At 38.4% G+C, this 26,486-nt stretch overlaps 1 long non-coding RNA gene across 4 annotated transcripts in view; it reads left to right on the forward strand.

Moving 5' to 3' along the window:
- Positions 1–26,486, forward strand: part of LOC128590372 (uncharacterized) — a 46,696-nt gene that overhangs the window by 19,837 nt on the left and 373 nt on the right. For 2 of the 4 annotated variants that reach the window (XR_008381264.1, XR_008381262.1), the window contains 2 exons: positions 13,217–13,313; positions 19,251–19,325. This is a non-coding gene — a long non-coding RNA (uncharacterized LOC128590372). Of the gene's footprint in view, positions 1–13,216; positions 13,314–14,083; positions 14,394–19,250; positions 19,326–26,486 lie in introns of those variants that run through there. The other 2 variants (XR_008381261.1, XR_008381263.1) reach the window with 2 other exon arrangements.

Consider the following 26,486-nt stretch of genomic DNA (forward strand, 5'->3'; position numbering starts at 1 on the left):
AGTTATTAGTTATGCTGCTTTAGTTTTTCTAATAAGACCAAGAACATTAGAGAAGAGATTATTAATATTCAAAGCATCGGGTGAGTATGCAAATGCGCGTCTCTCTGGGAAGCGTTCCATAACCTTGTTCAAATTCTCAATGAGGGCCTTAAACCCAGAAGGTTAAAAACCACTGGATAGAGGCAAACACAAGTTGATTTGCTCTATTTTTCAATGAAGATTTCTGCTCATATCTGACTATACCTCCCTTGCCATTTAAGAACAGCCTTGTACTCAGGACAGGTAGGTTTATTTTATACATTGTTACTCTAAGCTCTAAATATACATCACTGAACTGTCTCTAAGCTTTTTCATTGTTCAAATTTCAAAGACCTTGGGCCATTCAATTTTTGCATTCATGTTGTTCATCTATTCCATAGATCCTTGGAATTTCTAAAGCTCACGTGATTCAGATTCATGGCCAGGTTTGGGAATAACTAGAATTTATTGAACATCTTGGTGTAATGCTAATCCTGTTTATTAACTAGAACCTCCTTTTAACTAGTACCAGTTGTTGGTCTAAAATAATGGAAGTGTTCTGAAATACATCTCATTTGTACACAGACACTAGAACAATCTTTAAACAGGCTACATCTTACCACCACAGCTAAAGTAATAAAATCACTTTTGTGCCCTTCTATCCTCCAAGTTGTTTATGAACACAAATCTCTTCTTAGGAATGCCATCCTTGATATGAGATGGTACTCAGCATTCGAGTATGAGAGCCTGCTCTTTGAATTGATTTTTAGGTGTGATGTAGCACACGCTGTCGGCTATTTCTCCACCATTTAGTATTCTCTTTATTCTGATCTGGAATAAAATGGTTACAATGTGTCCAGCACCATAGGATGAATTGCCATTTGGTCCAACTCATTCCCTTTGTCAATGATGGGTCTAGTGGTGGGCTTAGAACACAGTCTGTCCATTGATTAAAAAAAAAAAAAAAAGAAAGAAAAAGGCAGCAGGGGCTTTAGGGAGAGTAGCTCCTGCATGACATGAGAATAGTGCTCAGGAAAGTTTCCCTTTGCCCTCACTCTCTGCCTTCCTGCTAGGCACACTCTCATGTGAAAAACTAATTCTTGGAACTCAGCAGGCATCCTGAGACCCTAAAGAGAAACAGTGCTGAACCACTGAGTATGGCAGAGCAAAAGGAGAAGAACATTGGGTCTTTATGGCAATGTTAATCTACAAAACCAACCCTGAGACTGCCCACCTCCAGGATGATACACTTTAAACTGCTTACTTTTAAACAAAAGCCTCCTGATGAAAATAATGATGAACTATTTTCAACTACACATATAGCTATTCACAGACATGCCACTTCTCCCCAAAAAGTGTGACCAAAAAGAGAGGCTAAATAAAGAATGCAGAAGAGCCAGTGGATAGATCAGAATGAACAGGTCTTTTTAGGAATAGAATTGGCAGCCCAAGGGAATGGTGTTTTGCTTCCTAGCCAAAGATTTAATTAGACAAATTTCTAGTAAATGAAAAGCGAAGTTAATAAATTCTGGAAACTTTCTGGAAATCCAAGTTTAGAAACCTAGGAGTAATGGTTCTGTGTCCTGATTCCAAACCTACTTTCTCTCCCTCTCTGTCAAAACACACACAAACTTCTTGGGGAAGAAGATGAAGTCTCATCATGGAGGGATTTAAATATTATTTTAAAAAGCATAGCTCCTTACAGTCATGGCTAGAAAAGAATGTGTGTGTGTGTACCACCTCCTCCACGTGCCTGTGCCCAAAGTAGACGTTAAAGATCACCAATCTTACACCACTAAACCTGGTCACACTCTGACAGTCCTCCTAAAATTCCACCATTAAAGGAGTGGAATTAGCATTCAAGATGGATCCCATCAACCATTCCAATTATGGCTGATTGGAAGTTAGCCCAAAGTGTTGTTGCACTAACTATACACAGTCAATGGGGGAGCTTGTTAAAAATATAGCTTTAAATGTAGTGCATTCGAGTGGAGCCTCAGAGTCTGGGTTTTAAATGACTTCCACAGGTGATAAAGTGGTGGCCCACAAGCTAAATTTGGTTCTCAGATAAATTTTATGGAGTTGACTACATGATTGTTATATTTTACATTTTTTGTTTATATTTCCAACTATTTAAAACTTGGGGGAATGCCGTAAGATCAGGATTTTTGTATTGCTTCTCCGTAAAACTTCTATCAAGTCCTCTTCACTCCCTGATGCATCCCTGTCCCTGCAGATGAATAATACTGCTGTATACCATTGTGTTTTCACTGCTGTTTTGTTTATACAGACAGCTGCCAAAAGGAGGAAAACACATGACAGACTCAAAAAGGCCACTCTCAGAGGCAGAAAATTAGTGATATTAGGGCCTCTATCTCTTTCTCATGAAACTTCAAGAAAGAAGATCAAGAGTGTCTTTGTACCACAGCTTTGCCAAACTATTACAAGCCAATTTCACAATGTTAATGATACCAGGGAAGCTTTATTCTGCCATTGTTTTTCTTACATGTTAAAGAGCAAAAATTCAGTAGGATTGCAGCAGAGGAAGAAAGTCCATCCCAGAATGTGACACTACTTGCTACAGAGCCAGAATTTTGCACGAGGGAGCTGGATGCAGTTTGTCGGTAGAATCACCTCATTATAACCCGGCTCCCATTCTAATGAGGACCTAGGCATTATCTTAAAACATGCACTTTGGAGCAGCCAGTCTTATGGTTAGTGTTTTGTGAACAATACAGTTATATGCCCTGAATATTTGTGATCTCATTAATTAGTTTTCCAATTGTATTCTGAAAATATAAATTATCTTAGGCTAGATTTTAGAAGTCATCACTCATGACACTTCATTGGAAGCAGTATTGTGTAAGATAACCATGATATCTTTTTAAAAATTTTATTCACTGAAGTACACATAAATACATTTTAGTCCTGAACATTTTAGTTTGTTTTTTTTTTTTGTAGAGACAGAGTCTCACTTTAAGGCCCTCGGTAGAGTGCTGTGGCCTCACACAGCTCAAAGCAAGCTCCAACTCCTGGGCTTAGGCCATTCTCTTGCCTCAGCCTCCCGAGTAGCTGGGACTACAGGCGCCTGCCACAAGGCCTGGCTATTTTTTGGTTGCAGTTTGGCCGGGGCCTGGTTTGAACCCGCCACCCTTGGTATATGGGGCCGGCACCCTACCAACTGAGCCACAGGCGCCGCCCAGTCCTAAACATTTTAAACAACAATGAGATACAGGAAATACAAAGTGAAAATCTTCCTCACTCTCTCTTTTGCCTTCCCAGAAGCATTCTTAATTAACCCTTAGGTGTGCACTTTCTCAGACGTATTTCTGCATAGTGATAGATGGGATAGATTCTTTTGTCTGGAGGATTTCTTATCAGTTATGGAATTACACTATACATTTCTGTCTGCAACTTGCTTGTTCGTGGTTGAGAAATTTTTCCATATCAGAATTTACTACATGATTTTTAGCTATTAAATATTATATAGCATTTCATATTCCTCGGTACATAGACACTTAGATTGTTCCCACTTTTTTATGATGTTACAATTCATTCCCTTAATCATAAGTCGTATATCTTAGCACACACACGAGTATGTAGAAGAGTTATCTAGAAGTGACATTCATAAATTGAAAGGATATGTATAATATAATTTATTAGGTACTCCCAAATTTTATTCTATCACAATGTATGCATACCTAATTTCCCATGGCCTTGGCTATTATAAATATTTTAAGTGTTTGCCTATTTAAATGCCAAAAATATATCTCTTTTAATTTACATGTGAACATTTGTTATTATTTTTATAACACATTATTTTTATTAGTCATTTGGTAATTCTTTGAATTTTCATTAGTTTGTCTCTTCTTAATTTGCGTGAAATCTTTAGATATTACACTCATTATCTTATTATGTATATTATTATGTATATGTCGCAAAGTTTTTTAACAAGGTTGACAGCTGTCTTTTAACTTTGCTTTAAGGGATCTGTTGCACAGAAATTCTGAACCTTTAAATATAAAAATCCGTTGATGCTTTCCTTTATGACTTCTGAATTTTGTGAATTCCCAGTAAGGTTTTTCCCTACCTCAGGGTTGTAAATATATTTTCTGTATCTGTTACCATCAGATACTGGGTATTAATTTGAATCCTATAATTAGATGGATATGAGTCAGCAGGCTTCTTGAAAAGCTTGGTGGAAACTGAGCATAAGCAAGACCCTCCAGGGCTAATTGGCAGTGTTTGATGCATAATCAAGGAACAGGCCCTATATTCACCTTTAACATAATCCAGCTCAAAATTTTGAGGCTTTGGTAGTATGACATGCCTAGAGATAACACCTTAGATGATGACATTCCCCTAAGTGCACCTCTGACATTCCTGGGCTCCTCTCTAGATTAGCAGAGAGAGCTAGCTTATTGTCACTCTACTCACTTCAATGATAACAATAACAGCACTGGGAGGTGGAGCAAGATGGCGGCCAAGTAATAGCTTCCTTGCATCTGGGCACCATGAGTCTGGGGAGATAGGACTCCAGGCATCTCTGGCTGGTGGGATCTGCCTATCATCACCCTGTGAAGATACAGGGAGTCAGCGAGAGACTTCTGGACCCCAAGAGGAGGACTCAAACAGTGGAAAAACGGCAAGTGGTCACGTGTGTTCAATCCATCTAAACCCACCCGCAACTGTAAGTTCAGTAGCAGCGAGACTGCAAACCAGAAAGGCCTTACCTGTGAACTGTTTTGGTGTCTTTGGACTTGGCACTCACTTGAACTGCCTTGGGGAGAGCCTGAGCGGGAGTGCAAAGAACTTTGGCCGTTGTCTAGGGCCCCAGTCTGAGCCGCTGAGCCAGATGGAGCTAATAGTGTTTGGCTGTGGGTCACAGGGAGCCATTGTGAGCGATCTGCCCCAGCAAGCTCCACCCTCAGGGTCGCAGAGCTAGAATTGGGTGGGAGCTGGTAACCCAGTGACCAAGTAGCTGAAGGGTGGGGTCTGAGCCGCCTTGCAGCCCTAACCCTCAGGGGCAGAGTGAGACCAGTTTTGGCACACTGGGTAAGTGGATAGCCACTTCAGCAGTGATTGCAGCAACAACCACTTTCCTGGGAAAGCTTCTGCTCAGCAAGTTTACAAATTCAAAGTGCCTTTTAAGTGGGCTGAAGAGAGATTTAGGGTGTCTACCCGCTGGCGTTTGAGAAATCAGCAGCCTCCAGTTGTATCAGAACTGTGATTAACATCTCATACCCCAGAAGACCACGTGTTGCCCAGACAATATTCAATAACATATACATACTGCTTTGTTTTTGGTTATGTTTACTTTGTTTTTTGGTTTGGTTGTTATTTTTGTTTATTTTGATGTTGTTGATGTTGTTTTGTTTTTTAATTTCAACCTTTTCCATACAGATCCTTTTTCTTTCTCAATTTTTCTAGTTTAATTATTATTTCCATTGCTGCCTTTTTCAATAACTAGAACTTCATTTTTGCTAGTGTTTCTACCGCTATTATTTGGTTTTTCACTCAATTTTCTCCCGTAAAGTTTTCTGTTTGCTTGTTTTGGTTTGATTTATAGCATTTCTGTCTTTCCTCTCTACTTGGTGAAGGTGGGGTACTGTGTCTGATCAGGTTAGCAAAGAGCTGCTGACCTCAAGGGAACCACCCAACTGGGCACCCCGAGAAGGTGGGGTTTTTTTTAAGGTTGTGTCAAAGTACCCTACTGTACACCTATATTGCTCTGTCTCCCTCTTTCTGTGCTTCTCTTCTTTTTGTCAATATTCCTTTTACCCACTCCCTCTCCTTACCCTATTTTTCTTTTTTTTTCTTATCACTCGGTCCTGCTTTCTTTCATCCCTTTTTTGCTCTTCATCCTTCTCACTCTTCTGGTCCTGTAACCCTTAGTCCACAGGCACGAGAATGTAAAGAGCAAGAGGAAGTGAAAGGAAAATTAGGGCAAGGAAACAGATAAAACAAATCACTCATGAGGAAGAATCAGCAGAAAACTCCAGGCAACATGAAGAACCAGTCCAGAACAACCCCGCCAAGGGACCATGAAGTAGCTACTGCAGAGGATTCCACCAATAAAGACACATTAGGAATGACAGAAAGGAAATTTAGAATACACATGATGAAAACAATGAAGAAAACAATGGAAACAATGAAGGAAACTGCTAATAAAGTGGAAAATAACCAAAAGGAAATCCAAAAACAGAATCAAATCAGAGATGAACGATATGAAGAATACAAAAAGCATATAGCAGAGCTGAAGGAACTGAAACAGTCAATTAGGGAACTTAAAGATGCAAGGGAAAGTATCAGCAACAGGTTAGACAATGCAGAAGAAAGAATTTCAGAGGCAGAAGACAAAGTTCTTGAGATAACTCAGTAAAAGAGGCAGAAAAGAAGAGAGAGAAAGCAGAACGTTCACTGTCAGAATTATGGGACTTTATGAAGCATTCCAACATACGAGTTATAGGAATTCCAGAAGGGGAAGAAGAATGCCCCAGAGGAATGGAAGCCATACTAGAGAATATTATAAAAGAAAATTTCCCAAATATCACCAAACACTCTGACACACTGCTTTCAGAGGGATATCGGACCCCAGGTCACCTCAACTCTAACTGAGCTTCTTCAAGACACATTGTGATGAACCTGTCCAAAGTCAAGACAAAAGAAAAGATTCTGCAAGCTGCCAGGAGTAAGCGCCAGTTGACCTACAGGGGCAAATCCATCAGAGTGACCGCAGGCTTCTCTAATGAAACTTTCCAAGCAAGAAGACAATGGTCATCTACCTTTAATCTACTTAAACAGAACAATTTCCAGCCCAGAATTCTGTACCCTGCTAAGCTAAGCTTAAAAATTGACGGAGAAATCAAATCATTTACGGATATACAAACATTGAGGAAATTCGCCACAACAAGACCAGCTGTACAGGAAATACTTCAACCTGTTCTGCACACTGACCACCACAATGGATCAGCAGCAAAGTAAGAACTCAGAAATTAAAGGACAGAACCTAACCTCCACACTGATGCAAAAGATGAAAACAAGCAACGGACTCTCACAAAATAAGACGAATAGAATACTACCACACTTATCAATTATCCCAATAAATGTTATTGGCTTAAATTTCCCACTGAAGAGACATAGATAGGCTGACTGGATTAAAAAACACAAGCCATCCATTTGCTGTCTGCAAGAAACACACCTGGCTTCAAAAGACAAATTAAAACTCCGAGTCAAGGATTGGAAGACAATTTTTCAGGCAAATGGAATTCAGAAGAAAAGAGGAGTTGCAATCCTATTTTCAGATACATGTGGATTTAAAGCAACTAAAGTCAAAAAAGACAAAGATGGTGACTTTATATTGGTCAAGGGAAAATTACAACAAGAAGACATTTCAATTCTAAATATTTATGCACCCAATTTAAATGCTCCCAGATTCTTGAAACAGACCTTTCTCAGTCTGAGCAATATGATATCTGATAATACCATAATAACAGGGGACTTTAACAGTCCTCTTACAGAGCTGGACATATCCTCTAAATAGAAATTAAACAAAGATATAAGAGATTTAAATGAGACCCTAGAACAACTGTGCTTGATAGACGCATATACAACACTCCACCACAAAGATAAAGAATATACATTCTTCTCATCACCCCATGGAACATTCTGCAAAATTGATCATATCCTGGGACACAAAACAAACATCAACAGAATCAAAAGAATTGAAATTTTACCTTGTATCTTCTTTAGTGCCACACCATAAGGCACTAAAGGTGGAACTCAACTCTAACAAAAATGCTAGACCCCACAAAAAGGCATGGAAATTAAACAATCTTCTGTTGAATAATAGATGGGTGCAGGAAGAAATAAAAGGAAATCATTAACTTCCTTGAGCATAACAACAATGAAGACACAAGCTACCAAAACCTGTGGGATACTGCAAAAGCAGTTTAGAGAGGAAAATTCATCGCTTTAGATGCCTACATTCAAAAAACAGAAAGAGAGCTCAACAACAATCTCACAAGAGATTTTATGGAATTGGAAAAAGAAGAACAATCTAAGCCTAAACAATCTAAGCCTAAGCCAGTAGAAGAAAAGAAATATCCAAAATCAAATCAGAGATCAATGAAATTGAAAACACAAGAATCATTCAGAAAATTAATAAAACAAGGAGTTGGTTTTTTGAAAAAATAAATAAAATAGTTAAACCATTGGCCAGACTAACGAGGAATAGAAAAGTAAAATCTCTAGTAACCTCAATCAGAAATGCTAAAGGGGAAATAACAACTAATCCCACAGAGATACAAGAGATCATCTCTGAATACTACCAGAAACTCTATGCCCAGAAATTTGACAATGTGAAGGAAATGGAAAAATATTTGGAATCACACCCTCTCCCTAGACTCAGCCAGGAAGAAATAGAGCTCCTGAACAGACCAATTTCAAGCACTGAGATCAAAGAAATAATAAAAAATCTTCCAACCAAAAAAATGCCCTGGTACAGATGGCTTCACTCCAGAATTCTATCAAACCTTCAAGGAAGAGCTTATTCCTGTACTGCAGAAATTATTCCCAAAAATTGAGGAAGAAGGACTCTTCCCCAACACATTCTATGAAGCAAACATCACCCTGATACCAAAACCAGGAAAAGACCCAAACAAAAAGGAGAATTTCAGACCAATCTCACTCATGAATATAGATGCAAAAATTCTCAACAAAATCCTAGCCAATAGATTACAGCTTATCATCAAAAAAGTCATTCATCATGATCAAGTAGGCTTCATCCCAGGGATGCAAGGCTGGTTTAACATACGCAAGTCCATAAACATTATCCACCATATTAACAGAGGCAAAAATAAAGATCACATGATCCTCTCAATAGATGCAGAAAAAGCATTTGATAAAATCCAGCATCCTTTTCTAATTAGAACACTGAAGAGTATAGGCATAGGTGGCACATTTCTAAAACTGATTGAAGCTATCTATGACAAACCCACAGCCAATATTTTACTGAATGGAGTAAAACTGAAAGCTTTTCCTCTTAGAACTGGAACCAGACAAGGTTGTCCTCTGTCACCTTTACTGTTCAACATAGTGCTGGAAGTTCTAGCCAATACAATTAGGCAAGACAAGGAAATAAAGGGAATCCAAATGGGAGCAGAGGAAGTCAAACTCTCCCTCTTTGCTGACGACATGATCTTATACTTAGAGAACCCCAAAGACTCAACCACAAGACTCCTAGAAGTCATCAAAAAATACAGTAATGTTTCAGGATATAAAATCAATGTCCACAAGTCAGTAGCCTTTGTGTACACCAGTAACAGTCAAGATGAGAAGCTAATTAAGGACACAACTCCCTTCACCATAGTTTCAAAGAAAATGAAATACCTAGGAATATACCTAACGAAGGAGGTGAAGGACCTCTATAAAGAGAACTATGAAATCCTCAGAAAGGAAATAGCAGAGGATATTAACAAATGGAAGAACATACCATGCTCATGGACGGGAAGAATCAACATTGTTAAAATGTCTATACTTCCCAAAGCAATCTACCTATTCAATGCCATTCCTATCAAAATACCAACATCGTACTTTCAAGATTTGGAAAAAATAATTCTGTGTTTTGTATGGAACCGGAAAAAACCCTGTATAGCTAAGGCAGTACTTTGTAAGAAAAATAAAGCTGGGGGCATCAGCATACCAGATTTTAGACTGTACTACAAAGCCATAGTGGTTAAGACAGCATGGTACTGGCACAAAAACAGAGACATAAACACTTGGAATCGAATTGAAAACCAAGAAATGAAACTAACATCTTACAACCACCTAATCTTCGATAAACCAAACAAGAACATACCTTGGGGGAAAGACTCCCTATTCAATAAATGGTGTTGGGAGAACTGGATGTCTACATGTAAAAGACTGAAACTGGACCCACACCTTTCCCCACTCACAAAAATTGATTCAAGATGGATAAAGGACTTAAATTTAAGGCATGAAACAATAAAAATCCTCCAAGAAAGCATAGGAAAAACACTGGAAGATATTGGCCTGGGGAAACACTTCATGAAGAAGACTGCCATGGCAATTGCAACAACAACAAAAATAAACAAATGGGACCTCATTAAACTGAAAAGCTTCTGTACAGCTAAGGAGACAATAACCAAAGCAAAGAGACAACCTACACAATGGGAAAGGATATTTGCAAATTTTCAATCAGACAAAAGCTTGATAACTAGGATCTATAGAGAACTCAAATTAATCCACATGAAAAAAGCCAACAATCCCACATATCAATAGGCAAAAGACATGAATAGAACTTTCTCTAAAGATGACAGACGAATGGCTAACAAACACATGAAAAAGTGTTCATCATCTCTATGTATTAGAGAAATGCAAATCAAAACAACCCTGAGATATCATCTAACCCCAGTGAGAATGGCCCACATCACAAAATCTCAAAACTGCAGATGCTGGCGTGGATGTGGAGAGAAGGGAACACTTTTACACTGCTGGTGGGACTGCAAATTAGTACAACCTTTCTGGAAGGAAGTATGGAGAAACCTCAAAGCACTCAAGCTAGACCTCCCATTTGATCCTGTAATCCCATTACTGGGCATCTACCCAGAAGGAAAAAAATCCTTTTATCATAAGGACACTTGTACTAGACTGTTCATTGCAGTTCAATTTATAATCACCAAAATGTGGAAACAGCCTAAATGCCCACCAACCCAGGAATGGATTAACAAGCTGTGGTATATGTATACCATGGAATACTATTCAGCCATTAAAAAAATGGAGACTTTACATCCTTCGTATTAACCTGGATGGAAGTGGAAGACATTATTCTTAGTAAAGCATCACAAGAATGGAGAAGCATGAATCCTATGTACTCAATTTTGATATGAGAACAATTAATGACAATTAAGGTTATGGGGGGGAAAGCAGAAAGAGGGACGGAGGGAGGGGAATGGGGCCTTGGTGTGTGTCACACTTTATGGGGGCAAGACATGATTGCAAGAGGGACTTTGCCTAACAATTGCAATCAGTGTAACCTGGCTTATTGTACCCTCAATGAATCCCCAACAATAAAAAAGAAAAAAAAACAATAACAGCACTACTATTATTACTAACAATATTAATAATGATAATGATATTACCAAGTACTTACTGTGTGCCAGGCACTAGACATGTATGTACGGATCATCCCATTAATCTTCACAGCAACCTTAGGATGGAGGCATTACCACTAGTATGGCTGATGGCATCTACTGGCATTTTCTAAAGGTACTAGGGCTAGTAAAAAAGGCCAGAATTTAAACCAAAGTCTGCCTGATTACAGAAATGACAATTATAACCAAGGAGTTATCCTGCTTCATACTCACATAGTTCATGAAATAACGAGTGAGCAAGACTAATGTGATGGTGGATATCCTCAAATCTAGTAAGCAGGACTTTGGGTCATGTTAAGTTAAACATGAAATCAATATAAGTAGATTTTAAACTTGATATATAAAATAAGTTTCAGAAGGATATGAGACCTAAACACAGAAATAAGCAAGCCATAGAGGCACTGAAAAAAGTGACTCTTTTAAAAAACAACTTGTAGGAGGAAATGAACTTTCTAAATATTAAAAAAAAAAAAAACACTCAGAAACCATTAAAAATAGATAAGAAATCCTACAATGTAAACATTAAAACTTTAGTGACCACAAAGCCAAATGACAAATGACAAACTTTGGTGGAAGTTAGAGGGAAGACAGATTTGTTACTTATATCACTAAGAAAAGGCCAAGAATTGACATAATTTAGTAAAAAAAGTCCAAAAATTAAACTAAGAAGAAGTAAAAAATCAACATTCATAGGAAAGATAATACAAATGGTTATTAAACATATGAATTAACAAAATTATAATGTGGTACCATTTTCATCTATAATGTTAGCCATGAGTAAAAAAAAAAAAAAGAAAGAGAGAAATTATGTTGGACGTCGGTAGGGAAAATGCTTTCTTATGTATTGTTGGTAGAAAAATATATTGTTATAACTTGAAATTTAACACTTTTCGAAATAAAATTGCACATACTATTCAATTCAGCAATTCTACACTTAAGAAGGCAAAGGCAAAGAAGGTAATAGCAAAAATGGGAAACAAATTAATAAGGGACTATTTAATAGGTTATAAATTATACTGTATTAATAGAGGGAATACTTTGTAGTCAAGGAAAAGAAATAGGAAGCATAAACAGACTGTCAACTATTAAAGAGCAAGGTACAGAGGCGTGTATAGATTATGGCAGCAGACACAGGGAAATGCTATATGCACATACACTCCTCTCGGGGGAAACTCTTTTAAAAGGAAGGAAACAGAATGATCACAAAATAGGAATGGGAGGGAGATTTATTTTTCTTCATATACCTGTGTATAACTTTTGAATTTTGACTCCAGTATAGATATTACCTAAAAAAATTACAATTATTAATACCACTTGGAAATCTCTAAGTATGTTCTCACCAGGAAAGGTTTTATAGAAAAAAAGACTTTATAGAAAAAAGCATTGTTTGAAGACATCCTCAATATCTATCAATAAGAAAATGATTTTTTAAAAAGTGATGCATGGAATATTGTACAGCTGCTAAAAAATTAATCTTTCTACAAGGTGTGTTCACTTTTAATATTTTTTAAAAAGGCTCTCATAAAATAAGCATAATCTGATCCTAAAGTTTATAAAACAAAAAAGTATCTATGTGTATGTTTACCCACAAATGTACATGTGTTTATGAAGGAGGTCCTAGAATTTTACACGTATGGATACCTGGAAAATAGGGAGTTGGGAGAGGATCTTTTTTTTTTTTTTTTAATTAAATCATAGCTGTGTACATTAATGCGATCATGGGGCACCATACACTGGTTTTATAGACCGTTTGACACATTTTCATCACAGTGGTTAACATAGCCTTCCTGGCATTTTCTTAGTTATTGTGTTAAGACATTTACATTCTACATTTACTAAGTTTCACATATACCCTTGTAAGATGCACCGCAGGTGTAATCCCACCAATCACCCTCCCTCTGCCCACCTCCCCCCTCCCTCCCCTCCCTTTCCCCCTTTGGGAAGAGGATCTTTATTCACTTCCTTGTTGCTTGAATTTTACAAGGCCATGTGTTACATTGATGTGTTGGTTTTTTTTTTCTCAGTGTAACAGAGAGAAATTTTATTTAGGAAGAACAAAGAAAAGGTTTAGAGCACTTCCAAACAGAGTTGGAAGTGAGTCCCTCTCACGACAGACTGAAGGTGAGTCAGACCATTACATTCATGTTTAAAAATATATATTCTTCATAATGTAAGTCATTGAGACTTTATTTGTATTTGGAGGATGGAGATGTCAGGGACCCAGCATTTATGTAATATTATTTCATTATTTTTGTCTGAGTTTTCCAGAGATGCATATTTTCCACTGTGTTTTCTATTTTATATATTCCATATGCTCAAACATTAGGAAATGCATATCAAATCACTGAGAAATATTTACTTGTTTACCATATGTTAAAATTTATACGCTGAAATTAACCTATAGTCAACATAAAGACCTCAGTGAAATGTTTGATAAAGAGCTTAAAATAAAAGGCACTTGATTGGTTCTCAAAACAACTGGGATTTTAAATTAAGAAAACAGCCTCAATACTAACTCTGAATTTTTTATTATGTATTTATTCTTTTGAAGCCCTGTGTCAGGCCAATTTACAGATGGTCTGGTGAGCTACAGGAAAATAACCATGCTTAGCTCATGAATCATAAACAGTTATTCTAAATAGTTATTAATGCAGCTTCTCAAGGCGTCTGCCTTAACCCCAGGGAATGTTTTACGCATAAGTTTAAATCATGCTCAAAAGCAAAAATCGGCAGACTTATGCGCTGCTATAAGTGAAACTGCCTCATAATGAAGTCCTTTGGGTACTTCATAATCTAAGTTTCTCATCATAAAGAAGGATTAAAATTAATTCATTCAAACCAAATTCTGTTCTGTAATTAGCAGAACTTATAATAAGAACCATGTTCCTTAGTTTTCACAGTTCAATACCACTGGGTACCCTGAAATACCAGAAGACCTTCACTTCCACATTTTATAGAATGCCTGCCACTAATATCAGGAAAGTATGCTTCCCACATATTCTTTAGAGTACTCAACTCTTGGATTGCATTCAACAGATACTAACCAATAATAAATTTAAAAATTTCAAAAGAAATTTATTTTTCAAAAGAAAATTTTTTTTTCTTGCATATGACTGAGGAACTAATCACGTAGGAATGGACTCCTCTAAGGACTGAAGAAGGAAAATCCAATGCTGTTCAAAGTTACTCAAGTACTATTCAATTTTGTTCCAGAAAGGTGGATACTTAAATTTATTATTAGATACTAGAAATGTATACTAAGCGTTTTTGCAATATAATGCAACATGGCTAATTTACAAATATTATTAAGACATAGGTATAAGACCACCATCCTTCATAATTAAGGACATTGGAGATAACAGGGCTTCCCTAAACTGCTAAAGATGCACAATTATCTTATGCCATTTATGACATATCCAGGTGAACAGGGCCTCACGAGGCAGCAATGAATAGAAATGCTCCTAAAGTCCAATTCCACCAACAAGAGAAATCTTCACTCACCAAATATTTTACTTATGGGAGAATGTAAGGCTTTGGTTTCTACATTTTTTCCCCCTCAAGAGGACATTCTGCTGAAGATTGCATTACCTCAAATATAAGGAACAAGTATAATAATATTAGAAATACCTTTTTAAATCACTGGACTGGAAGTGAGGAAATGTGCCTTCTAATCATAATTCTGTCAAGACTTGGCCAAGTACCAAAGGAAAGTCTGTTCTCACTAAGCCTTAGTTCATTCATTTTATAAAATGAAGACCTGAAATACTCAAGATCTTAACCATGTCTATGACAATATAACATGGTGTTTAAGAGCATGTCCTCAGTGATATATACCAGCTATGTAAATTGGGGGAAATTGTTAACTTTTTATGCCTCAGTTGCATCAGAAAATTATGATAATGATAGTAGTTACCACTCTGGCTTATGGAGGCACCAATGAGTTAATATGTGTCAAGAGATTAACACATGCTCAAAGATAGTATGGTGTCTTGGTCCATCTTGTGCTTCCATAACAGAATACCTGATTTATAATAAATGTAAATGTATTGGCTCATAGTTCTAGATGCTGGGAAGTCCAGTTTCAACGTGCCTGCACCAGGTGAGGGCCTTCTTGCTGCACCATAATATGGTGGAAAGTGAGAGGATGAGAGAAAGCAAGAAGGAGCCAAATTCACCCTTTTGTGATGGCACTCATCTCATCTGTAAGGTTTAAGCCCTCAAGGTCTAATCACCTCTTAAAGATCCTTTTATGTTATTACACTAACAATTAAATTTCAACATAAGTTTTGAAGGGGACGATGTTGGAGATGGTGGTGATGGTTGTGCTGATGATGACAATTTTACCAACTGAGTCTTACGATTACAAGACCATAAAGAAAAAAACATTTGGATACTCTACAAACTATATAAAATTCTAGAAGAATACAAAATGTGATTAAATATAGTGTTCACACCCTAGTAATACAGTGACTCACTCCTGCAATTCCAGTATTTTAGCAGGCCAAGGCAGGAGGATCATTTGAGGCCAGGAGTTGAGACCAGCCTGGACAAAATAGCAAGACCCTCACCAAAAAAATTATCTGGGCATGGGCATGGGTATGGTGGTCCATACCTGTAGTATCAGATACTTGGGAGCCTGAGGAGGGAGAATCACTTAAGTTCAGAAGTTCTTGGCTATAATGAGCTATGCACGCTAGTCTGAACAACAGAATGAGACCCTGTCTCAGAAAAAAAGAAAAAATTATACACATATAAAGTGGGCAAGGGGAGAAATTCAGTTGAGAAACTTTGTCTGTAAGTCCCATGTAGATTTACCCTTTTTAAGGCAACTTGTGCCAATTTGCAATTTGGGTAAATACATCTCCAAATCTATGAGCTGCTTTAAATACAAAACTACATCAAATTTCAACATTCGATTTCTTTTATGGGCATTGAACAACACTCAAATGTAAGGTTTTTTTAATTAGAAAACAGAGACTTGGATGAAGGAGAGAAATGGAATGGGAAGGGAGAGGACGGGGGAGGTTTGATAGAGGGAGGGTAAAGGGTGGAACACACCTATGGAGCATATTGCAAGGGTACAAGTCAAATCTTTCAACTGTAGAATATAAATGTCTTAACACAATAATCAAGTAAATGAGGCGAAAGCTATGTTGATTGGTTTGATGTAACCGCATCAGATTGTATAAAAAAAAATCAACAGGGCGGCGCCTGTGGCTCAAAGGGGTAGGGTGCTGGCCCCATATGCTGGAGGTGGCAGGTTCAAACCCAGCCCTGGCCAGAAACTGCAAAAAAAACCCAACACGTTGTACCCCACATATGCATAAATGTATTCATGATCTATGTGTATTTGCCTTAATAAAAAAATAAATAAATAGAAACAGAGATTCGCTGAGAGTGAAACCAAATATAGTATTCCTTGTACTTGCTCTCATCTAGTGGTGCTTGTCACCGTGTGCTTCCATCACCATCCTAACTACAGATGGATTTCTCTCAGTCATTTAGTCATAAAATGCTATCTGGGCCACTTATCTAAGTGTGTGACAGAAATACGAGACTAGCGCAAAGAATATGTCAATGCAAATCAGGAGATCTGCATGGTGTGTGTAGCTCACCCTATTTTGTTTTACTCTACTCCTTTCGATCAAGACGCTGAATTGTTTTGTGTCCACATATAGGATTCTGAAAAGTGACAAAAGCACTATACATCCCTTTTTTACATCAAAGAAAAACAAGAATAGTTGATCCCATCTTTAGATTCAAAGATCCACTTTTCCTTAAGTAACTAACATGACAGTTCTTCCAACTGTCAAAATGAAGTCCTTCTGGTCCGCTCAGGAATAGAGGTATTTAGATACCGCTTTACAAATCTATTCCCAGAAACATTTAGCTACATACTCCCACACTAAAACTCCTTCATGAGTCAGTGTAACTGTAGACCACCTGGAAATGGAAGTTCTTAATGCTAACACCCACAGTCCCTCTGCGCAGATGGTCAGCAGTTTGACCTCTGAGCTAAGCATGCCCGTTGGCTCCCATTCTGATTCACAGGGCCGGATTTAGTGCTGCAGTTCCCTGGAGAAACTGAGGCTAGTGACTACATGATGCAGCTTGGGCAGGCTCCAGGAAGCGCAGCTTTGCCAAAAGATAGTGAAACTCCAGCTCGAGGTTTCCCACCTCAAGTCCAGGTCCCTGTGAAACTGCAGGGATATGAGACTAAAAGCCACTCTCTTCTGGTTTGCGGGAACTCTGTAAGTCACCTGACTGGATCCATTACCAGTGTTACCAGAGCCACGGTCAGCACACACATCAACAAGAGAGGAGAGGGGATGGAGCAAAGAGTAACAGATGCAGTTATTGTCTTTTTTTTTTTCAAATACGAATATACTATTTTATTCTAGGGGAATATTTCTGTGGTTTCTGCAAGGGAAAAACTAAATAGTGGTTAAAAACAAAAAATTAACAGAAAGGATGATTTAGATGTTTCTCTTTTTTTGTTGTTGTTGTTGTGTCAGTTTGGTGGGGGCTGGGTTTGAACCCGCCACCCTCCATATATGGGACCGGTGCCCTACCCACTGAGCCACAGGCACTGCCCCATGTTTCTCTCTTTTATTAGAGGTTTTTTCCTCCCCTGGAAAAAAAAGTCATTTTACACAATTTTAGTAAAATTCAAAAAGCAAATAACTGGACACACACATCAACAGCTATACTGATGAGGAACAACAAATAATAAATCAATATTTTCTCTCATGAATTAGTTTAGGGTTCTGGTCAACTGTGAGGACTAACATGTAGTTGAAATCCTGATACAGGATTTGGTTGTTCTCAGTTAAAAGATACAGATTTTTTCCTGATATTTTATAACAATTTATCTACTATGCCAATAATATTCGTTGTACACGCAACTACAGAAGGGGAAAACGTTAATGTTTATAAAAACCATAAAATTCATATATGGGGACTATTACACCTGATGTTTCTGGATAGTTTATTGGCAGATATATCAGACAATACAATTGTTTTTTTCCTCCATATAAAACAAGATATGGAGGTAAGAAGTTTGTCAGAAATGACCAGCACAGATGGAATTAATCATACAGAATTGGGGCAGATTTACTTCTTTTACAGTTCTTTATAACAAAATTGAGATTTGTCGGGTGGCACCTGTGGCTCAGTGAGCAGGGTGCTGGCCCCATATACCAAGGGTGGCGGGTTCAAACCCAGCCCCGGCCAAACTGCAACAAAAAAACAGCCGGGCGTTGTGGCGGGCGCCTGTAGTCCCAGCTATTCGGGAGGCTGAGGCAGGAGAATCGCCTAAGCCCAGGAGTTGGAGGTTGCTGTGAGCTGTGTGACGCCACGGCACTCTACCCGAGGGCAATAAAGTGAAACTCTGTCTCTACAAAAAAAAAAACAAAAAAAAAAAAAACAAAATTGAGATTTGTTACAGGCAGAGGGACAGAACAATCAAAGGCAAAATGTCAAAAAGCCTCCTTTGTAATTTTTATTTTACCTAAGTGACTTTCATTTATTAAAAAGAAAATACCTGGGATGCAGTCATTTTCAATGAGAGGTGGAGTGGCTTTGAAACCAGACTTAACCTCAATCACATGCTTCATGGGAAATGCAAATCAACTGTGTTCGTTTTAAACTTTTTGTGTTTCTGAACACATTTTCAATGCTATTTCCCAGTTCAGGTGAACAGAACCAGCCCTCAGCAAAATTATTAATAAAGATTTTGGGGAAAGCTACTCTCTTCTTTCGACCAATGCCTAAGGATAATCTGGTTCCTGTTTAAATTTTTTGTAAGCTACAGGTAGATGTTCAACCAGGTGAAAATTTGGTGTAAGATAAGGGTAAATTGGCTCAAACTGAGGGCCTCAATTGTTTCCCTGCAAATTAAGCTTTAGTTTCGCTTAAACAGACTCAGTGACTTCTGTTTTGAGTGCTTGGACACTTACTGGATTTTTACTTGTAGGATTGATGTTGTTTTTCATATTTGGAGATTCTTGAACTAGTGAGCTATTGTAGCTAATGAGCAAATCTGTCATCACCGTATAGATGATGGAGTTTTCCAGTCGTCTCCACAAGTCTATCATGTCTGTCATGACAGTATGCACATGCAAAGCGCAAGGCACTCATCCTCACAGGTCTGTGTAGCAAATGCACTCTTAATACTAAGCAAAAGCAATAAACAAGATTTTTTTAAAAATTAGTTTGTAAGAAAAAATGCTGGCAGAGTCCCATGAGAGCAAAAGTAGTGACGTTCATATACCCAACATTGAATATAGTACCTGACATGTAGGAGTTCATTACCTTAACCATTATTTGTTGACAATAAATAAATAAATGAGGCCTTTTTAACGCACTCATAAAACAATCCAGCATGGCTCAGCAGCTAGAATAGCTAGCGGCTGTGAGTCCCATCTTTACATCTGCAAATCGAGTAGAATAACACCTATTACACAGGTACTGGTAAGGAGTAAGTGAGACGTGTGCTGATGCAGGAGAATTTGGCCCATAAAAGGTACTCTGGGGCCATTTGCTAAACTAGAATCTTAAATACTTTTAAATGAGTTAATAGGCAAGAAAAGAGCATGAATGCCACCCACTCACAGAGTTTATTTGGATCAGAACAGCCCACTACAGGAGGGGGAGTTGAACTTCCACTCTTTACGGAGAACGTTTACAGATAGTCTTCCTTTCCTACATATGTAGACTACATTTATAACAGGGAAGGATTTGGCCAAGAGCAGCTTGCAACTACCTAGAATCTTAAGTCTGTATAATTAACCCCTTCACATGTGCTCCTGAGTTACGGGGCACAAGTCACCTAGGACTACTAGGGAGTACGGGTGGACTTCAGGACTATAAACCCCCTCGGACCAGCAACTCTAGACGTGCTCAGCAGAGAGACTACTTCAATGAATCCCCACAACGAGCTTCATATTTCAAGGGCGTGAATATCCATTTTGGAGTAAACGATTCTCTTTTCTTTCTTTCTTTTAGCCACTATTTTTATTTTAGTTCATTCATTTCCCCCTGCATCAGGGAAATGGTAAAGTGAAGTAAAGAAAATTATCAAACTCAATCAAAATTATTATTTATTAGCTGCAGAAATGATTTTAGCAAGGACAGGAAAAGATGACATCAAAATCACTGCCATCTCCTATTACAGTGGTAAATTAGGGAGTGAGTAGACTGTTGTCATTCTCAGGTTCTGAAATACACAAAGTATGCTTTTACCCAAATTAATAGGGTAATACATTTAGAGGGATCTTTCTTCTTTGATAAAAGAGTCTTACCACAAGGTTAATGAAATAAAAGTCTTGAGTAAAGCAATAGCAACAAAAATAGACAAAATCAACTATGTCTTCCTCACTGTGACAAATTATTATGGTGACAGAGGTAACATTGAGATTTATTAAATTTCCCAGATGGACACAGGAGTCACCACACAAGAGAGCACACTGTGTCCTTGACTTTGGGTTTTATTTTGGATTGTTTTGGAAGGTAAGCACATCACCTGCTTTAGAGGGGCACCGTGTGCTATTGGAGACACTCTCTGCCTTACCACCTAAGCAACTTACTGAATATTCCACAGCCCTTCCTGGCATAGACACGGAAGCTTTGTTTGGTGGTAATCAACTTATTTCTTGTGTAGTGCACAATCATGCTGGTCCATGATTCAGTACGAATCGTGCAGAGTTCCAGGAATTGTCCCTGGTGTGATGTCTCCTGAGCGATAAAAAAAGGCTTATTTTGCATGACCTTTTTTCAAAGAACCACCAAAACAAATTATGGATAGCAAATGACTATATCTTATATCTATTTGAGTTTCTTTAAAAAACTCAACAAGCCCCTCTTCATCAAAGCTGTTAGTACCAACTGCAGCTTTAGAAGAAAAGAAATCAAAAATAGTGGGGTGGATAAAGAGAGAGGGGGCATATTTTTGTCATTGCAATAAAATAGACCACTGTGACTATTTTATTGACTGTGGCTATTTATTGACACCCAGGTTACTGCTTCTCCAACTTTGATGTGCACATGAATTACCTGGGGATCTTATAGATTCTGATTCATTAGGCCTGACGGGGGTTGGGTCCAAGATTTCTAGGGTTGGGTCCAAAATTTCTACATTAATGTATAATGAGGCAGCAACTGCTTCTGATCAGCATCACCAATCTAATCTGCCATAGTCACTCTTGAGTTCAAAAACAATGCACGGGGTTGGCCTCCTTCATAGGCAAAGTACATGACTGCCTAAAGATGTGATGTGGGAAGTACTTGGAGTCTCTCTACCACTCAAAATATTCACCAGGTCAGTTTCCATAATCCAAAGATTCCATTGTTAAGGCTTTATTACCTGGGGTTATGAAAGATAGCCTGTTAACACAGTGGTGCTCCTGAAACCCATAAATTTAAGCCACCATCCAAACTTTCTGCACATCCTGGAGGCAATGTGTTATGTGTTCTTACGAGTGAGCTCCTTTGGGGGAGCTCATGAGACCCCTACTTGGTCTCTGGAGACACCTAGGTTACTGCTTCTCCAACTTTGATGTGCACATGAATTACCTGGGGATCTTGTTTAAAATGTAGATTCTGATTCATTAGGTCTGACGGGGGTTGAGTCCAAGATTTCTAGGGTTGGGTCCAAAATTTGTACATTAATAACACATTTCTTGGCCAGGCACTGTAGCTCATGCCTAAAATTCTAGCACTTTAAGAGGCTAAGACCAGAGGATCACCTGAGGTCAGGAGTTGGAGACCAGCCTGAGCAAGAGCGACACCTCATCTCTACTAAAAATAGAAAAACTAGCTAGATGTTGTGGCGGGCACCTGTGGGCCCATCTACTCGGGAGGCTGAGGCAGGAGGATCACTTGAGCCAAGGAGTTTGAGGTTGTTAGGAGCTCAAGTGACACCACAGCACTCTAGCCTGTCTCAAAAAATAATAAATAAGTAAATATATATATATAAATTTATTAATTCTGATGCTGCTGATCAACAGACTTTGCTTAAAGTAGCATGCTCCTGCACTCTTCCCAAGGCCTTCTAGACCAGGGGTCAGCAAAGTTTTATTGTAAAGGGCTAGATCGTAAATATTTTAGGTTTTGCAGGCCTCCAGGTCTTTGTCACAATCACTCAGCTCTGCCATCATAGCAAAAAAGTATCCATAGACAGTATGTAAGGAATAGATAGGGTGTGTTCCAGTAAAACTTTATTTACATATACAGGCAATGGGCCGGGTTTAGTTCATAGGTCACAGTTTGCCAACCACTGCTCTACTTATGTTCTAATAAAGGCAAAGAAAAATATGTTCACACCCAACCATGTATGAAATCAGAAAGAAAGCTCAGATCTGAATATCCTTATAGAAAATTTGGAATTCCCCTAGAAGCCTACCTTGGTGCCCCAGACAGACAGGATATTAAGAAGTGAAGGTGCAAAAGCACCAACTACGTATCCCACTTCAAAATTTTACATACAACTTGTCTGTGCTTATCTTGGGTTTTCCCTAGGAACCTAGGAATGGGACAGGAATAAGGCAAGTTTTCATCTGTAACCTCATGTTCCAACCATGAGCCTTTTGTTGAAATCACACTTAAATTTATTTTTTCGGCAGCCAGAAGGAAAAAACACTTCCTTGAAGGGCACTAGGAGTTCCATTGTACAAAGAACACAGATGGCCCATCCTTTTGTCTTAAATCCCCTGTATCTACCAATTCCATTTTTGAGAGCCTGTATGTGTCAGTACTCTGCAAGGCATTCTCATATGCCCTTATTTATTCATTTATTCATAAAATATTTACTGAGCATCTATTTTTTAATTGGAATAGCAGTAATTCCTAGGGGAATCATAACAAAACATTTCCAATCTCTAGCCTCAAAGTTTATGGTATGGTGGTGGCTTCAGGCAAATAAATGAATAGTTAAGCCTCCATGTGGTAAAAACGTGAGGATAGAAATACCAACTCTGAGTGATGATAGAACTGACACTGCAACTGGACTAAGTTGTGTCTTGAAGAGTGACTTGCCATGAGCCAGGGTTAAGAGAAGATGAAAGGTGACTTAGGAAAAGAGAAGAGAATGGGCAATAGTCTGGAGTGTGTCAGAACAACTAAAAGGTACTCAGTCAAACTGAAGCAGAATTTAAGTAGGGAATGGGGAGAAAGAAGGCTAGAAAAGAATGCAAAACCCAGATATTGAGAGGCCTTATAGGTAGGTTAGCTCTATAATCTATTAACCAAAGCAGGACACTTGTGAGAATGAAGGCAGGGCTGTTGATAATTACACTGAAAGAGCAAGCATACACTCAGTCTATTCTAGGAAAGTGGAACATAAGATGAGTTGCAATGAGAAGCAGTTAAATATTCAGGAGGAGGGGTGACATGACCAAACTCGTGCCTCAGAGTCATCATTCTGGCTGCGTGGTAGCAAAGCTGGAGGTAGAAAGCTCATTAGACTACTAATGCAATATCCAGATGGGCGAGAATGGTGGTCTCAACTAGGGCTGTGACGGCAGAGATGGAAGGAGTGGACAGACCCAAGAGTTCCTAGGGACCTAGGCTCGCAGAACTTGGTAATCAGTTAGGTTGACTGTCAGAATGGAGTGGCAAGGAGAAAGAGAAAGCAAGGAGTCGAGGGTGAAATCTAGTTCTCTACCGTAAGCAGATGGATCTATAGTAGATCCATTAATAAGATGAAGAGGCACAGTGTTTGTTGGGAGGTGGAATAATTAGGAATAAGCTTGAGAAGTTATGGAATATCCAGGGGGAAATACCCATCAGCAATTAGCCTCAAATGTGGATCTGAAGCACATGAGAAAAGGTCAGATTGGATACATGATTGGATGGTCATTGCTATGTAGATGGTAATTGCCCATGAAACCATAAATTGCCCCTGGAGAATATGCAGTATGAGAAGAGAAAGTGGCCTACAATAAGAATTTCATGGAATATATAAATTGTATAGGCCCTAGATAAAGGTATGCAAAAATATTAACTTTATTTTTGGAGGCATTGTGTTATATTTTTACTGCCTCTCAGATAAAGCATCCTTGGTTGCATAAGTTCCTTCATTAATGGTTATGATTTATTCAGTGTATGTTCTATACCAAGCATTTACAGAGGCTAGCCCCTAGTAGGCTTTTGTTTTTTTTATCGTATTTCTAATGCTAACCAATGTTCAGACCATGTATTATTCCCAGCAGTGGACTTGGCCATGCTTGAATTAAAACTTTTGCTGAGACAGTGATGTAAAATGGATGTTCTTACAGAAATGAGGCAAAAGGTATAATCTCTGACACTGCCAGGGCAAGATCAGCAACTTTTCTCCTTCCCCACAGTTCGCACTAAGTGTTCACAATGCAACACAAACTTAATTCCATCAGAGAGCCTGCCACTCTATATTGCATCCTTTGTTTTCTTGCCATCTTCCCCCAATAAACTGGAGGCCCATTGGCAGCAAGTCCTGCATCTTGCTCTCTGCTGCAGCTCAGTGCTAAGCATAGTGCCTCTTGGGTAACAGATTCCTTAAATACTTAAATGAGATGCATGTGGTATTTTTCCCACCACTATTCTACCTAGTATGCTTTTACTCATATTAACTTTCTCCTCGTTACTGTTAGAAAATAATGGTTTTGCTAGATCAAAGGAGCCTATGTATCCATAGCGTTGTGCTTTAGTTATAATACTGCGTATCAGGAACTCTGAAAACCTTTAATTGTACAGAAACAAGTCAACCATTCAGAAAACCAGGCCCTACTTCTACTGAATATTAAGTCCTACCAAGAACAAAAAGCCTCAAACCACAAAATTCCTCCTTTGATGTATCAGATCTCATAGGCAGGGACTCACAGTCATGTTTCTGCCATCGCCAGTTTGTGATTTTGGCAAGTTAAATAACCTTCCAATGCCTCAACTTCCCTAATTGTAAAATGAAGTATGAAAGTCTCTTTCTGGATGGTAAGAGTTCTGTGCAAAGAGTTCTAGCTGCAAGAGTTCTGTGCAAAGCCTATTAAATGATGATGTGAGCTGACTCACGCAAGACCATGTCAAGAGTTTATGCAAACCAGGCACGTGATAAATAATAAGTATCAGTGTGGATTATGTTTTAAAGTGTGAGTCATTGCACACCATGTTTTATTGGTTTGGACAATAATGGCAAGTTGCTTGGGGTTGATGAAATGTGTTTGACTTTGCCAAACTTTGATCCAAAAAAAGAATAAGAAAAGAGGGAACTAAAAGTAAAAGTGAAAAAAAAGACGGTGAATAAGCTCCAAGTAGATTACTAACATCACAAAATTAATTATCAGTGGCTCCCCACTTCAAAAACTTAGGTTCCAAAAGGGTAGCAGATTTTCTAAGGATAAACAAAGCATATAACTTGAGGATGAGAAACTAGAGTTTGGTTTTCATTCTTTGTCCATTAAGATCTTCTCATCAAGAATGGACAAAATAAGACTGTGTGTTTGACATGAGAACATCTGGGTGTTTGCCTTTACAAATCCATTCCATTAAATCATGTGTAACCATTGACAGACTTCCATAGACTAGGGAACAGATGACAGATTCTGGAGGCAATTAAAGTAGCAATTTACTAGGCACAGAATACTAGAACTTGAAATGGAAACAACAGCTGTGATACTGCTGCTAAAGAATTTGGCCTACCTTTTTCTTCACTAATTATGCACATTTCAGAAGGAAAGGGAGATGCATCCAAACTACTTCAATCCACCTAATCAGCAAGCTTCATTCCAAGCAGCCCTCCCCCAACCACTCACATAGGCTCCTTCACTGTGCTCAGGGAGTGGTGATCTCCCAAAAAGGTAACTTCACTGATAAAAAGGCAAAATAGGCCCCATTCCAAATGTATCCCCCCCATATTCTTTGGGGATCCTAACAGATCCATCATGTATTCAACTTTGTAAGGACCTTTTTAAGAAAACAATCAGAACAAGGCAGAGTTGGTACTTAAACATATTGAACAAATGAACAGTTGACTGACCACTTCCATGATGAATGAGAGAATAAAGTATTTTGTGGCCAGAGAAAAGATAAGATAGTAAGGGAAGACATTGACTTTCTTAAGATCCATTTTACTCCCCTTCCAGTACACATGGCCAAGAAGCTAGACAATATATTTCCCAGTCTCTTTGATCACAGCTAGATGTGACCCTGTGACTGAGTTTGGGCCAACCTCCGTGACATGTGCTACTTCCAGGTGATTTTTAACCTAAAGATAAACTTCTTTTTTGGTTTTTGATTTTTCATTTTGTTCATTGGCTGGAACTCTCA

This window comes from Nycticebus coucang, chromosome 7 (genome assembly GCF_027406575.1).
Source record: "Nycticebus coucang isolate mNycCou1 chromosome 7, mNycCou1.pri, whole genome shotgun sequence".
NCBI lineage: Eukaryota > Metazoa > Chordata > Mammalia > Primates > Lorisidae > Nycticebus > Nycticebus coucang.